The sequence below is a fragment of the Carassius auratus genome, unplaced genomic scaffold (assembly GCF_003368295.1).
Source record: "Carassius auratus strain Wakin unplaced genomic scaffold, ASM336829v1 scaf_tig00215959, whole genome shotgun sequence".
NCBI lineage: Eukaryota > Metazoa > Chordata > Actinopteri > Cypriniformes > Cyprinidae > Carassius > Carassius auratus.
Window position 1 is genome coordinate 1 of NW_020528335.1, and position 15,326 is coordinate 15,326.

At 38.5% G+C, this 15,326-nt stretch overlaps 1 pseudogene; it reads left to right on the plus strand.

The window, feature by feature from the left end:
* Positions 1–1,361: 1,361 nt before the first annotated feature.
* LOC113096505 (netrin receptor UNC5B-b-like) lies at positions 1,362–15,311 on the plus strand (annotated as a pseudogene).
* Positions 15,312–15,326: the final 15 nt, after the last annotated feature.

Consider the following 15,326-nt stretch of genomic DNA (forward strand, 5'->3'; position numbering starts at 1 on the left):
AGAATGCAAATTTCTCCATTTCCAGGAGCAGAAGCCGCCATTACGCAAGATGTAAAGTGTGACACATTTCACACGTCAACGTTTTTTTGTAGTCGACGTATCGATGACGTCGACGCGTCGTTGCAGCACCTAAAACTGTATGTGTACAACACACTCAAATATTTGCATGTAGTATATTTGTGATCAGAATGTTTTTGTTCAAATCTCAGTAAAGATTTGTGAAATATTACTATTTAAAAATAACCATATTAATTTTAAAATATTGACATTTTTTAATTATTCCTTGGATGGCAAAGCTGCTGATTTGGAGTCCAACCTGACACTAAATTATGTTCCTGCACTGCAGCAAGATAAGCTATGCTGTCAGAAGTATTTTAGTCACATCATTACAATGCCAGTTGATGCCAGTTGTACATGTGTGATAATTAAACTCAAGCAGTGCCTTCAACCATGAGAGCCTTTGCAGTTTAATGGGTGAAACTCTCCCCGTCACGGCCGAAAGGAGGGTGTCATCTCCATCAGAGTCTTGTTTTTGTTTGTAATTGCCTTTGTTGTCATTTGGGATTATTGCCTATCAATGAGAGAATTTTTAGACATGACGTTGACTATTATTTCGATATTGCAGGCTAGGGAGGAATAGAAATTGAAAACAAATGTAGTGCATCAAACCTTGCATTGAATTGAGGGAGTGGGGGACATTTGCTTATCTGAACACATGCCTTCAAGTTTTAGCACATTCATCATCCTAGTAAAATTAAGGTTAGTCAAAAAAAATAAGTTGCGTTTCACAGTTGACATCCCTAAAACATTTTCCAGCTCTGAGAAGTGTGTGCTACAAATCACAGAAAGTGCAGACCAACAACTTTCCTGTTTTGTCCCGCGGCGCCGGTGTCTACAGACCTCATTTTCACTCTGTAGTCAATTGCCTATGTAGCTTTTAATGCTTGAAAGGTTAACAGCATTGTCGTGTTGGAGGTGACAGGGTCTGGGTGCGGAGCCGTGAAACACGCAGGCCCCTGGATGAGCTCTGTGCTGGGAGGGATCTGTCACTGGGAAAATGTCAGGGGATAATGTGTGATCCACTGGGCGTTTCGATGGAAGGGTCAAGCTCCCCCAGCTTCATCTTGGCTCTGTGTGGACTCCCCAGGGATGCTATACTGAGCCGGAGACTAGCAAAAGCTGTATTACTAGACTACACTTGAAATGTCATGGACCGAGTCTTTCTCAAACATACACCGACTGTCTCACCATTAGCCCTGAGGCCAAACTCATTTGCTGTGACAGATACATGCTTTTGAATATACACTTGCCTAAACTGTACACATGTTCTGACCTCTCTCCCTCTCTCTGTTTTTTATTAGATGGCAACGATTACAGCGAAGTTCTCCCGGACTCATTTCCATCTGCCCCTGCCGAAACCGTTGCCGAGTTCCAGAGTGAGCCAGAGGATGCCTTCATAGTAAAAAACAGGCCTATCAAACTTTCCTGCAAGGCTGCCCCAGCCACACAGATATACTTCAAATGCAACGGAGAATGGTGTGAACCAGAATGACCATGTGACCAAGGAGAGTCTGGACCCTATCACAGGTAAAGTGTGTCAGATGTGCTGGGACATTAATAGGCATTAGATGTTATAATTAATCTCAAACGTGTCTAGTGGGGAACAGGTCTTGGCTTGGAAAAGTTTTCTGTTGTACTGTAGAATAGGCCGCTTCAGAGATAGATTCCTGATTGCTGACAGTTGACAGTTGAGTCAAACAGTTGAGTTCCAGAGGTAAAAATTCCCATTCGTTTTCTCCACTGGGGAATTGATTTTAAATGAACATATAAACCTTTAAAGACAGACCTACTGTGTGCTACGTAATGTGTGGTATATGCTTTTGCTGAAGCCATCAGCCCACATTATTTCAACTCATTTTTAAAATGGTGTTAAACTGAATCCTAAAACATGGAAAGCACAAAGGAATGGCATATTCTCAAAAAGAAATCAAACCAATCAAGCTAAGAGAACACTTTAGCACCCACCCACGCTCACTGAGTGCGAATGACTGAAATAGTCAAAGACATTTATTTTGTGTAGCAGTGAACACAGCTATGTCCAAAAGAGCTTTGAGGGAAGCTAACCGTATCATAAAATTAGCAAAACTGTCTGCTCAGATGAATGTGAATGTAAATATGATGACTGATAATTGCACAATTGGTATAATCAGAATGATCAAGTTTATCTTTATTCAGAACTTTTATTCTTCCCCAAGACTACATTAGCTCTAGATTATTCTTTTTAGTTTGTTTTATTTGTATTGTATTATTATTTTTGTATTGTTTTATTTTTTATAGTTTTTTTTGTATTATTTTTTTAACTAAATAATAAAACTATATTTTTGTTCTAAAATGTTTATTCATTTATTATGATTTGATTTTATATTATTATGTTGCTTATTCACATATATTTATATTATCTTGTATATTCATTATATTTATTCATTTTTTCATAAATATTTTTTTTATATATTTGATAAATGCATCAAATACATGTATTATTTTAAATCAAGCACGGTCTGGGGCTTGCAATTTTACTACTACTGTCAGAATGTGTAAGTGATGCATACATTTCAAACTTGATTGATATATTCGTGTTTTCCTCCCTGTCGTAGGTCTAGTAGTGAGAGAAGTAGATATCTCTGTCTCCCGGACGCAGGTCGAGGAGTTGTTTGGACTGGAGGACTATTGGTGTCAGTGTGTTGCCTGGAGCTCGGCAGGCACCACAAAGAGCCGACGGGCTTATGTCCGCATCGCCTGTGAGTTTGTGTCCACTGTCCAGCAGCTTATGTGATCTGATCTGATCTTAGACTGCATTTAAAAGACAGAACCTGAAGAGAAACCTAGTATTCTGGCTATAGAACATTCAACTATTATTGCTTGTGCTATTTTCTTGCTTTATAATGAAAGAATTGAAACACTTAGATTTTGTTTTGTTTTGTTATTATTATTATTATTGTTTGTTGTGGTTTAAAAATATTTCTGTGTTTTTCAGACTTAAGGAAGAACTTTGAACAGGAGCCACTTGGCAGGGAAGTGAGTCTGGAGCAGGAAGTCTTGTTGCAGTGTCGTCCACCAGAGGGCATGCCGCCTGCTGAGGTGCCATATCACAGCCTTTTTCTTTCTGTTATTGTTTCAATCTCCAGCTGGGTTTTCCCTTTGTTTATTTCATGCATAATAACAAACAAACAATGTTTGATTCCTTGAGGTTTCAGTAAAACCCGTGAGCAGTGATACTTTAATATTGAAGGCTTTGATCAAACTTTCAACCACACAGGATATACTTTTTTTGTATTCAGAACATGCCTGGGACTTTTTAAATGTTCTGTTCAAAGGATTGTAAGTGCAATTTTGTTCCAGATACACATCATTCTTCTTCAAACTGAATGGATTGATTTTTTTGTAATGCCACAGGTGGACTGGCTGAAGAACGAAGAGCTCATTGACCCGGCGCTGGATTCTAACTTTCTAATTACCATCGATCATGACCTAATCATCAAGCAGGCTCGCCTCTCTGACACGGCTAACTACACCTGTGTGGCTCGCAATGTGGTCGCTAGGCGACGCAGCAGCACTGCCACACTCATCGTCTACGGTAACCACTTGACCAATCAGAATCCCTGCAGTGATCCCAATCATTGAATGAATCTGGCAAGGCAAAGTTCTCTAGACAAAAGAAAACTAGAATCTCCCGTGGTGTTTATGAATATTTATTACACTGCTCTGTGAAATACTCAATCCTTATTGGTCAGTTTCTGCATTCTGCAGTCTATAATGATAATTAAAAATTTGACCAACTGTTAAAGTTTCTTTTTTCACTATTCTTCCATAATTAAGCCATTCAAATATATTCACTACTATTCAAAAGTTTGGGGTGAGATACATTTTTTATTGCAAGAACTTGCTTATTTAGCATGGATGCATTAAACATATCAAAAGTGACAGTGAAGACATTTATAATGTTTCTTTATAAAAAAAATGTGAATTTCAAATAAATACTGTTGTACTATTCATTAAAGAATCCTGAATAAAATATTTCACAGTTTACACAAAAATATTAAGCACCTACACTGTGGGGATCAAATGATAATAAGAAAAATGTATAAATCATATCTGAAGAATCATGTGACACTGAAGATTTGATTAATAGCTTCTGAAAATTCAGCTTTGCCATCACAGGAATAAATTAAATCATTTTTAAATAAATATAAATTGTAATAATTATATACAATATTACAGTTTTTACCGTATTTTCTAATCAAATAAATACATCCTTAGTGAGAATAAAACATTAAAATCAATAACATTAAAAAATCTTACCAACCCCAAACTTTCGAATTTTAGGGTACATAATATCTCAGCACAAAATCAATATTTCATGTTTATTTATTAATTTATTTGGTAAGCAGTTGTGTAATAAGTGGGACAAAATACATTAATTTGGTCATTCTTGCAAAAAAAATTAAATTAATTACATAAAAACACTTAAGGATATTTCAAGGCCCTCTCTGCTTTAAATTTTCTCTGTCCTGTCACGATTATGTCATGCTGACTGTACTTTCTCTCTTACGAATGATATAATATGCAGCTCTTTTGTACATTGTATCCTGTTGTACAGCTCAAAGTAGTTCATTTTGCATTGCTACTTGTTTTTCCTTTAATAGTCAATTGAGTGTATTTAACAGGCTCAATTCTCTTCAGAGCAAACTGCATGCCAGTTTATATGTGTCTTTTGTGTGTGTATATTTATATCTGGCTCTCCTACCTTAGTGAGTGGGGGCTGGTCATCCTGGACAGAGTGGTCAGAGTGCAATGCTCAATGTGGGCGGGGTTGGCAGCGGAGGACACGCAGTTGCACTAATCCAGCACCGCTCAATGGAGGAGCCTTCTGTGATGGCCCACCATTCCAGAGAGTCAGCTGCACCACCCTCTGTCCAGGTGAAGACTGACACCTGTCACAACCATTCGTGACACACTATATAACCACCAACAAATTCATATGATCCACTGACAGAGTTATGATCCACTGTGTAATTGCTTATTATGTATTGTTCTAGTGGACGGAGGCTGGACGGAATGGGCCAAGTGGTCAGCGTGTGGGACAGAGTGCACACACTGGCGAAGCCGTGAATGTCAGGCGCCCCCACCACGTAATGGAGGACGCCACTGCAGCGGCAGCATGATGGAGAGCAAGAACTGCACGGAGGGACTGTGTGTCCGCAGTAAGTCACATGACCCAGCATCATCAGTGACAAAGTGTCCGCATTAATGAAACATGACTGATGTGAACCTGGTCCTGGTTTGATTTTTCATTCAAGGTTTGATTTCTGAAGGATCATGTGACACTGAACACTAAAGTAATGGGTGCTTAAAATTCAGCTTTCCCATCACAAAAATAATTAACCATTAAAATGGAGAACAGATATAAAAACCTTCCCCTCACTAATTTTTTTATAGTTAGCCAAATCTTTTTCAGCTAGTTGCCAAGCCAGGGTTTATAATTTACATATAGTATGAAAATAAAAAATACAATAAAAAAAAAACTAACACTGGTCCTCACTCCTTCAGAAAATGAGTTGGCACATGGATATGAGCACTAATGGACAAGAAGGTAAATGGTGAGGTTTGGGGAGTCGGACTAAATTAACTTAAATACTAGCAAGTGGAGAAACACATCAGCCATGTGATGGTGAGCCAGATTCATCTTGACACTGGGTTCTTATGCCAGGGCTGGTATTGGATGAGCACAGCTGAAAGCATTAAATTATCTCAGGAGAACATCAATAGCATGCTTACACACACTCACACTCACATATGCACACACTATTCAGCCAGAACATAGTGCAGACTGGAGGTTTTAATGCAAAAAACTTGGAGCACAACCCAGATTCAAGCATTAGTAACGCAGCATTAACACACGTGTGTGTGTGTGTGTGTGTCTATATATCTCCTCATAAATGATTCCTCTAGTTCCTATGTCCCTTACTGTAAGAGCAGTAAGATATTTACTTTTTGCTCTGCTTGCCATAAACCTATGGTTTCTGAGTTTATGTTTTGATGGTTCATTTGCTGAGTCTTGAATTTGCATTTATTGATTATTTGTTCCACTTTCATTTGCAGTCATCTCTGAGCTATGCTCATAGCTTTGCTCATCCATTCTCATGTTCACTCTTTCTTGTTTTTTTCTTTGTTTTTGCCTTTTTTCTAACAGATAAAAAGGTTTCTATTGAACAGGCAAACCATCGTAAGTTTTCCTTTTAATAACAGTGTTTTTTTTTATTTGATACTGTTACATCCTCTTTTCACCATCTCTCTCTGTGCGTCTGGATACTTATGTGATTGTGTCTGGGAAACCCAAGGAAAAGTGATTGGAAATATGCATCTATATAGATGCGATACAAGTACAGTATGATCAGTGTGTGGTTGTGTGTGTGTACTGTTTCACTCTGTCACTTCTGTCCTGTTCATCTCTGGATATGCTGCACATTGTCCTGTGATAAAGTAGAACCTCATGAAGTGAAAACATATGAACTGAGAATATAAAATAGAAGACAGCACCTTACAGTCCATTTTTAAATTATATACAGTAAAAAGACACTTTAAAAGCTTTTTTTTCCCTTTTTTAATGAATCACTTAATTTAATTAAACACTATTTTAATTAATCACTTAAAGCAGTAATATCATATTTTGGACTGGTTCTGTTATTGGCTGAGAATCTCAAAATAATCAAATATTGGTTGATTTAATTGGCTTGGCTTCTATATGGGTTTATTTTTTTTATAGATTACATTTATATATTACTTTAGTTCTTAAATACTACTTTGAGGCATAAGACGTTGTTGGCTAATATATTTAATGTTGGCTATTTTTAGAATTTCCAGACTTGAAAATTCTTATTCTTATTCTTATTTTTATTCCAAAAATGCACATATTTGTGTTTTTACACTTGATTCATTCTGAATAGCTTATGTAATATATAAACAAACACACACACACACACACACACACACACACACACAGGAATGTGAATATGCATTCCTGGAAGATGATGTATAATATATGTGCAATCTTGGTTCAGAAATAGAGTGCTTTTTGTAGACATTGAAGTTAATGACTGTGTATCTTACAGGCCCAGAGCAATCAATAGCGTAGCTTACAGTTCAAGTGATGCTATAATATTCTGAGATCAATGTGACATTCAGCACTTGAGAGACCAAAAAGTAACGCACCTAATTCGGCTTTGTTCCTTTTGCTATAATAAGTTAAGACAGCTGTCGGATTCACTTTTGTCCTGCCACATGAGCCTTTACCCACTCTCACTCTTTACAGGCATCTGCTCTCTTCCTCATTTTTTTCTCCACTATGTGTTTTGGGTGCAGTACCTATGTGATCACCCCTGTCTCTCCTCTTCTTCTAATGCCATTTTATAGCATACTATGGTATGTAAATATATCACTTAAAGCTGCAGTCGGTAACTTTTGATGCTCTAGCGGTTAATAAACAGAACTGCTTGCATCTTGTGGAAGAACATTGTAGCCGGAACTACTTCTCTCTGTTTATGTTTATGAAGAATCACAAGAATTACTCCGCCGCGGTATCCCCGAAGCAATCTAAAATAGTCTGAATATAAACACTTAATATAGGTGTACCCTAGTGATTCATGACAGTCTAAAAACACAGTTTGGAAAATGGATTCATGGTGTACTCGCTTATTATATACATTTTGTAAATTTTGAACACAAACAAAGTTACGGACCGCAGCTCTGATTGGTTGTTTTTTACCCGGAGTGGCGAATTTCTGCAAATGGCAATAGGACCATAAATTTTTTTTACAAAAGTTACCTACTGCATCTTTAATTCAGCGATGGCTGAATAAAACAGAGACAGGGATGAAGAGTCACAAAGAGAGTCCCACAATGCACTGTTAGATCCACAGTACCCCCAACTGTTCATACATGTTGGACATTTAGACCCTCATTATTATCCTCAGACCACCCACAATCTGTTTACTGTCCACACAAATAGCAACCACTGTTCCTTATCACTAGTTACAATCCGACTGACTCATGCTACCAAACTTCATAAAAAAAATAAAAAAAAATTATCATACAAAGCATGAGAATCTCTGAATTGCCATTTTGCTGTTTTAGTGGGGGATTCTTGGCTAAAACAATCTGCAATCCTGACTTGGCTTTATACTGATTGTTAAAATTCTGGTTTCTACTCCTTCTGACCTACTGTATATCCTGTATTTTCCACACTTTTGTATTGCATAATGTATTAATTTACATCTGTGATAGGTTTGCATACAGTATATGAATAGATGTGTACCTATATGTGTGTCAGCTCTGGGCTCCGGCGCTGGTGTAGCGGTGTATGCGGGTCTGGTGGGAGCATTACTGCTGTGTGTGATCCTCGTGCTGTGTGTGGGCATCCTGGTGTATCGCTGGAGCTGCCGCCATCTTCACGGTGAAATCACAGATTCATCCTCAGCCCTTACTGCTGCCTTCCACCCAGGCAACTACAAACCGCCACGACAGGGTGAGACATCCGTGTTTCCTCACCTTTTTTTTCAGTTTCAGTTTTCATTCTCACTCCTTTCTCACACCTTCAAACCTAATATAAACTCTGTCTTTCAAAGTATGTGTTAAGTTTTAATCCTTTCTCCTGCTGTCACCTGCTCTCTCAAAACTATTTAATCTTCTATTACTTGTTTATATGGCTCCTCTTTTAAATCCTCTCCCCTTTAATACTCTAATTTCTTAGGGAAATCCGCTTCGTAACTTTACAGCGAGCCGGAAACATTTCTTTCTCTCTGTTTGCTTCTCTACTTTGCTAGATAATCCACACCTACTGCATTCGACAGCCCCTCCTGACCTCACAGCCAGTGCCGGAACCTTCCGTGGACCGATTTTCTCACTGAAGCAGGCCACCCTAGACTCTCAGCACAAGATCCCCATGACCACATCTCCCCTGTTGGACCCACTTCCTAGCCTGAAGATAAAGGTGTACAACTCCTCTACCATGTCCTCTTTAGAGCTGCCGACAGGCCTGGGCTCTACTGACGGGGAGATCATGAGCCTGAAGACCGTGGGCTCTGGACCTAAAGACCACCACGGGCATACCCTACCCAGGGAGCCGAGTCACAGTGCCAGCGCCACACTAGGCTACCTTGGTGGCCGTCTCACCATCCCTAATACAGGTAATAGGTTTTAAACGAGCCGGAAATGATGATATTCTAGTGTTATTTTGATGATGTCCACTTATTTAAGTCAAGTCTGCCTATGTTGGATACATTTGTTTTTTAAGTTTGTATATATATACTGTATATGTGAGGTTTGCTTTTGATAAAAGTGGGGACATCCCATAGGCGTAATGGTTTTTATACTGTACCAACCCTACACATAACCCTAACCCTCACAGGAAACTTTCTGCTATTCCAGATTTTCAATAAACTCCATTCTGTGTGATTTATATGCGTTTTGAAAAGGGGGGACATGGGATAATGTCCTGAAAAGTCACCTTCTCCTTCTAATACCTATGTTATACCCTTTTCATTCTATATATATTATAGAATTTTTCATTATTAAATGTTTATCTAGTTATATTATTTATTTGTGTTTCTTTTTTTTATGTGTTATTTAGTTCCTGCCATTTGGATTTGCTAAATACGTTTTACGTTACGTTTACGTGCAAACATTCTTTTAGCTCATTTTTTTTAGTGTAAAAATATGTAATAATATTTGTATCGTTTTATTTTAATCCTCCCTCGGTTCTCTTTTCCCCCTGCCAGGGGTGAGCCTTTTGGTTCCACCAGGGACAATTCCTCAGGGCAAGTTCTACGAGATGTATCTCATTATCAACAAATGGGAGAAAACGACGTAAGTCAGCTGCTTGAAACTGTTTCTCAGTGCCCTGTCCCCATCACACTTTCATTTCCCGACATAAAACGTTACATTTATCTTTTACTTTGTGCACTTGCAAACAGTCCAGTTCAAGACACCTCAACAGGCCTTGAAGAGCAGTATTGACTGCACGAAAGTGTGACCCCGATTGAAGAACTCGGGAGAAAATAACATTTCAAAATAATGACAGTGGAAAAACACAAACAAACAAATATGTCTTGAAAACACTGAATGCTTGTCTGAGCTGAGACTTTTTTTGCTGAGGCAAAAGTGTTTTTATTGTCAAATATGAAATATATAAATATCAGAGCTTGCAGACTTGCAGAAGCTTTGTGTTTCTCACTAATTGTAGGTGCCATAAATCTTCTCAAAATACTATTAATTACTGTCAGAGCCATAGCTCTGGGTTAACACATCTTAGACCTTTTACACACTGAGTTCTGGTGCGTATGTGGTTGACACAAGTTTGAATTTTGTTTGCAACATTTCTGTATCCCACTCCCCAATCTTTCTTTTCTACTATCTTTACAAGTTGCAAAACCACAAAAAATACATTAAGTAAAAAAAACAAATGATTTCCTGTCTCAAAAATGTCAATCTCGGATTACTCTAAATGAGAGAGTGCAAACTTTGGGATGTTGTGCTCTTTACTTTGTATTGAATTTGGCAAGCAGAATGAATATCATTCTGAATTAGGGCTGCTAACCTCTCTTGCTCTGTGTTTTGTATCAGGTTGCCATCAGATGGAAGTCAGACTGTATTAAGTCCGGTGGTGAGCTGCGGACCCTCTGGCATGCTGCTGAGCAGACCTGTGGTCCTAACTCTGCCTCACTGCGCCCAGCTAGAACCCCCAGACTGGACCCTCACCCTCAAAATGCAGAACCATCAAGGTGCCTGGGAGGTGAGACTGACATCTCAAAAATGATATAAGCTAAATCATTAGATAATGACACAGAGTCAGTGAAGATGGAGGGTGGGAAACAGGAAGAGAACAAGATGGAGAGCATTTTATAAATAATGATGTGGATAAATGAGACATATAATGAGGCATATTCTGACACACTCATTTCCTCCCGTCCACTAGGAGGTGCTAACTGTAGAAGAGGAGAGTTTGTCAACACCATGCTATCTACAGGTGGAGGAGCAAAGCTGTCATATTCTGATGGAGCAGCTGGGGACATATGGTCTGGTGGGACAGTCGGCTCCCCCTCGGCCAGCCTGTAAGAGGCTGCAGTTGGCCCTTTTTGCTCCCCGGGCCCCGTGCCTCTCCTTAGACTACAGCCTGAGGGTCTATTGCATACAGGACACCCCACATGCCCTTAAGGTCAGTCTGTCTGCTCCTCTTATTGAATTTACTTTCCCAATAAATTGTTTAGTTTGGAAGGAAGCTAAATGTTTGTCCTCTTTTTGCAGGAGGTATCAGAGGTTGAGCGAAGTCTGGGTGGGGTTTTACTAGAGGATCCCAAACCCCTGCTCTTTAAGGACAGTTACCACAACCTGCGGCTATCAATCCATGACATTCCTCATTCTCACTGGAGGAGTAAACTCCTGGCTAAGTATCAGGTGAGAGATTTTCTGTTGTTATTGGTTATATGGATGCAATTTAGAATTTCTTTTTTATGGTTAAACATTTTGGAATAAATACAAAGGGAATAATTTGCTCTGTCTGTGAAACCAATTTTTCCTTCCTCTTTTCATGTTACTATGCTATTTTAAATGAAGTCGAAGTGAAACAAAGAAGCTTGTTATTAACTGTATAACTGCAGTTCAAAAGTGTGGGGTGGGTAAGAGTTAAAAAAAATATTTTGAATGTGTCTTATGCTCACCAAGGCAGCATTTTTGTTATTTCAATTTAAAACTACTTTTTTTCTAATTTTTTAAATTTTACAATTTTATTTATAATGGCGAAGCTGAATTTTCAGCAGTTGTTACTCCGGTCTTAAGTGTCACATGATCCTTCAGAGATCATTCTAATATGCTGATTTGATGCTTAAGGTAACAGTTCTTATTGCGGTCAATTTTGAAAATATTTGCGGAATTACTTATTTTTTTATCTTGTTTTTTTTAATTTACTGACCTCAAACTTTTGAATGTTTTTGAAATTTTTCATTATTAATGTTTTTTCAAATATAAATGTATTTAAAATATAAATGTATAAAACGTTGTACATCGATTATATATTCGTATCATTAAAATATGTACATCCTCATTTGAGCATGTGCAGATATAATTATTTCTTTTTTTCTTCTTCAAAAAACAAAACAAAATTGCCTTTCAAGTATGCATGTTTTGTTTCCCAGGAAATCCCATTCTACCACCTTTGGAGTGGGAGTCAGCGGCCGTTGCATTGCACTTTCAGTCTGGAGAGAGGAAGTCTGCTGGTTTCCCAGCTCACCTGCAAGATTTGTGTCAGACAGGTGGAGGGGGAGGGACAGATATTCCAGCTTAATACTGACATCCAAGAGGTACAGAAAACAGCAGGACATCCATATGTTATTTATTCTGTCGAATCACTAATGAATTATTTTATAACTTAAAAAAAACACATAATAATGGGCACTGACTTGTTTTCTATGTTTGTACGTATGCTTTTCAGACCTTGCCCCCTCACTCACCTCTGCCGGCAGGCGGTTCATGTCCACCTTCGTCTCAAGTGGGCCCGTATGCTTTCCGACTTCCCGTCTCCATACGCCAGAAAATCTGTGCCAGTCTGGATGCCCCCAGCGCAAGAGGCTGTGACTGGAGAATGCTGGCTTGCAAGCTGGACTTTGACAGGTATTTTTTCCTGCATCTTTCACGGCGGCAAAATAATCTGCGCATTTATTAATACATGATTTCATCTCTTTCCACATCTCTCCCTCAGGTATTTGAACTATTTTGCAACCAAACCCAGCCCCACAGGTGTGCTGCTAGACCTGTGGGAAGCTTGTCACCAGGGCGACGCAGACCTGGTCTCCCTGGCGACAGCTCTTGAAGACATGGGCAAGAGTGAGGTCCTGGTTGTCATGACGACGGATGGAGATTGCTGATTGGCAAATCAAAAAAGTGTGAAAAGGGGATTTACTTGCCACTAAATACCTAGCATTAATGCAAGCGGATGGAAACTGTGTTCTAGTACATTGTTAAAACTTGCCTTTTACCTCAGTTCCTTTGTGCTCATGCAGAATATTCCAAGGATCGCGACGCCTGTGAGCTGGGGTCAGGCGCTCTGGATGATCTCTGAATAATACATATCAAAAGGTAGCAAATGTGACGATGCTGCAATCAAGGAAGTCGGTGAATTTGCTGGGACGGTTCCATCAGCTCATGATTAAATGAGAGTTGCATCATACTGATACACACTGATTCCCTGCAACACATACAAAGTGTGAAAATACATGATCAAACGCCATTGCACATCAAGCGCTGGCTTTGTTTCCTAGCGACTGCTAGATGCTTAAAGACACTGAGATTCTGTGTCTGGTTAAACAGCAGTGTGCCAAGCTCCTCAGGAAACATGCTCACACACAAATAAACAAGAGTATAGATGGAAACCTGGATTAAAAGGCCAACCAGCAAGGAGCTAAGATCATCTGCACTAATATTAGCTTTCATAATGTTTTCACTTTGACTTTAGCTTGAAGCGTTATTTTCTGTGTGTCTTTTGAAATAGCATACAGGAATGAATTTGTGTGTTCTCGTTAACAGAGGACCAAACTTTTTGCTGGAATTGAAACTTTTTTTTTCTCTTTCTCTGATCATACCTTCATTAGCCTTCTTTATCTGTCTTTTTTATATTCAATCAATCATTTGTAACGCAGGAAAGCTTTCTGGTAAACTCGTATTAGTTTCCTATAGGGAACTGACTTTTTTAAGTTATTATCCCTATTTGTGGATCACTGTTTTTCACTTTTCTGTTGGAAAATGCCGTCATGCATTGTTTTTAACTGCTGCATCGTTGCATTCACCTCTGAGTGGACTTAGGCAGGATTGCAGTATAAATGTGCATTTAAAGGTTTTGTGATGAACTTCACAATTAGAAGCTGATTTTTTTTTTTTTTTTGGTCATTGAAATGTATGAAATTGAAATGTTACGCTGAGGTTAAATGTGCTTTGATCCTTCTTGGGAAAGCATGCTGCAAATATGCTGCTCTTGTTAAATTGGATGAGAATTGCGTGGATGGCACAAAGCTCTTTTTGGGGGTTTGATGCCAGTCGGTCGTGCTGTTATATTATAAAATTATAAATAGTAGCCTTGAGAGGTGGCCTAAGTGCTCTGTTGATTGCAGTATGACCCACTTGCTCTTTATTGTCTGTTTTGACTTTTAGGTTTTAATGGGTTTCCCTCTACTAAGCCTGAATGCCATGTACCGCTTATTATCAGAAGTCATATAATCAGCTGAAGTGGATGTTGGTCCTTTTTCTTTTCTTGACTTTTTCTTCACAAGTGTTCAAATGTATGGCAACAAACAAAACAAAAAGAAAGTGCAGTATCTGTCCATGCCTCTAAAGGTGTGAATTAAATAACAGAGGTGTGTATGTGTCTCTCTCTGTGTGTGTGTGTGTGTGTGAGAGAGAGAGAGAGAGAGAGAGAGAGAGAGATGGCATCAGAGAGCTTGTTTACTCCAACCTGTGAGTCAGTGTACAGGATATGAATGAACAGGCTTCATTACGTTTTATTCCTCCTTTCCATTATAAGTACTATGCAAGTGCACAACAAAAAGTGAATCTGTGTCTATGTCTTCTATATGAAATACGTGGAATAGGAATCTTGTTACTTTCCCTCTTCTGATCACTGCTGTAACTTAAAACTGGACTTCTTCGGCCTCTCAGCTGTAATAAATGCAAACAAAACATCTGTAATTGTGGGTAAGGTTTCCATGACCTCTGTGTCGTTCCTCCTCATTTGTTTAGGAAGCTTTTGGGCAGTCACTTGCACCCTCAAAATGAACAACAACAAGAAGTTAGTTTGGAGGATTATTTTTAACTCTCTATATGATGAAGACTGCAAGAAGATTGAAAATCACTGATTTATTCTGAGCTCTGAACCTTTTAAATGGCTCTGAAATGTATCCAGTCATCTTTTGGTCAATGTTACATGAAAATGCCTTTGTGAACATGTCACATGTAAAGCTGAATGGGCTTGGCTTCTCTCTGGATGGTAGTTGCTATTTATGGACACTCAAGTGTGGCCGAAAAAACTTTTTTTTTTTCTTTTTTTACTCTTTTTTTTCAGATGTTATTTTATATCAAAGAGGGTACATAAGAAGTCTTGAGTTTTGTTTTTATGTAATGCTGTAAAGTAATACTGTACATAAATGTTTAGACTTCTTACTGTAACTAAATATAATTTTTATGCAATAAATTATATTTCATAGTTTAACAAGAGAAGTGTGTTTTTG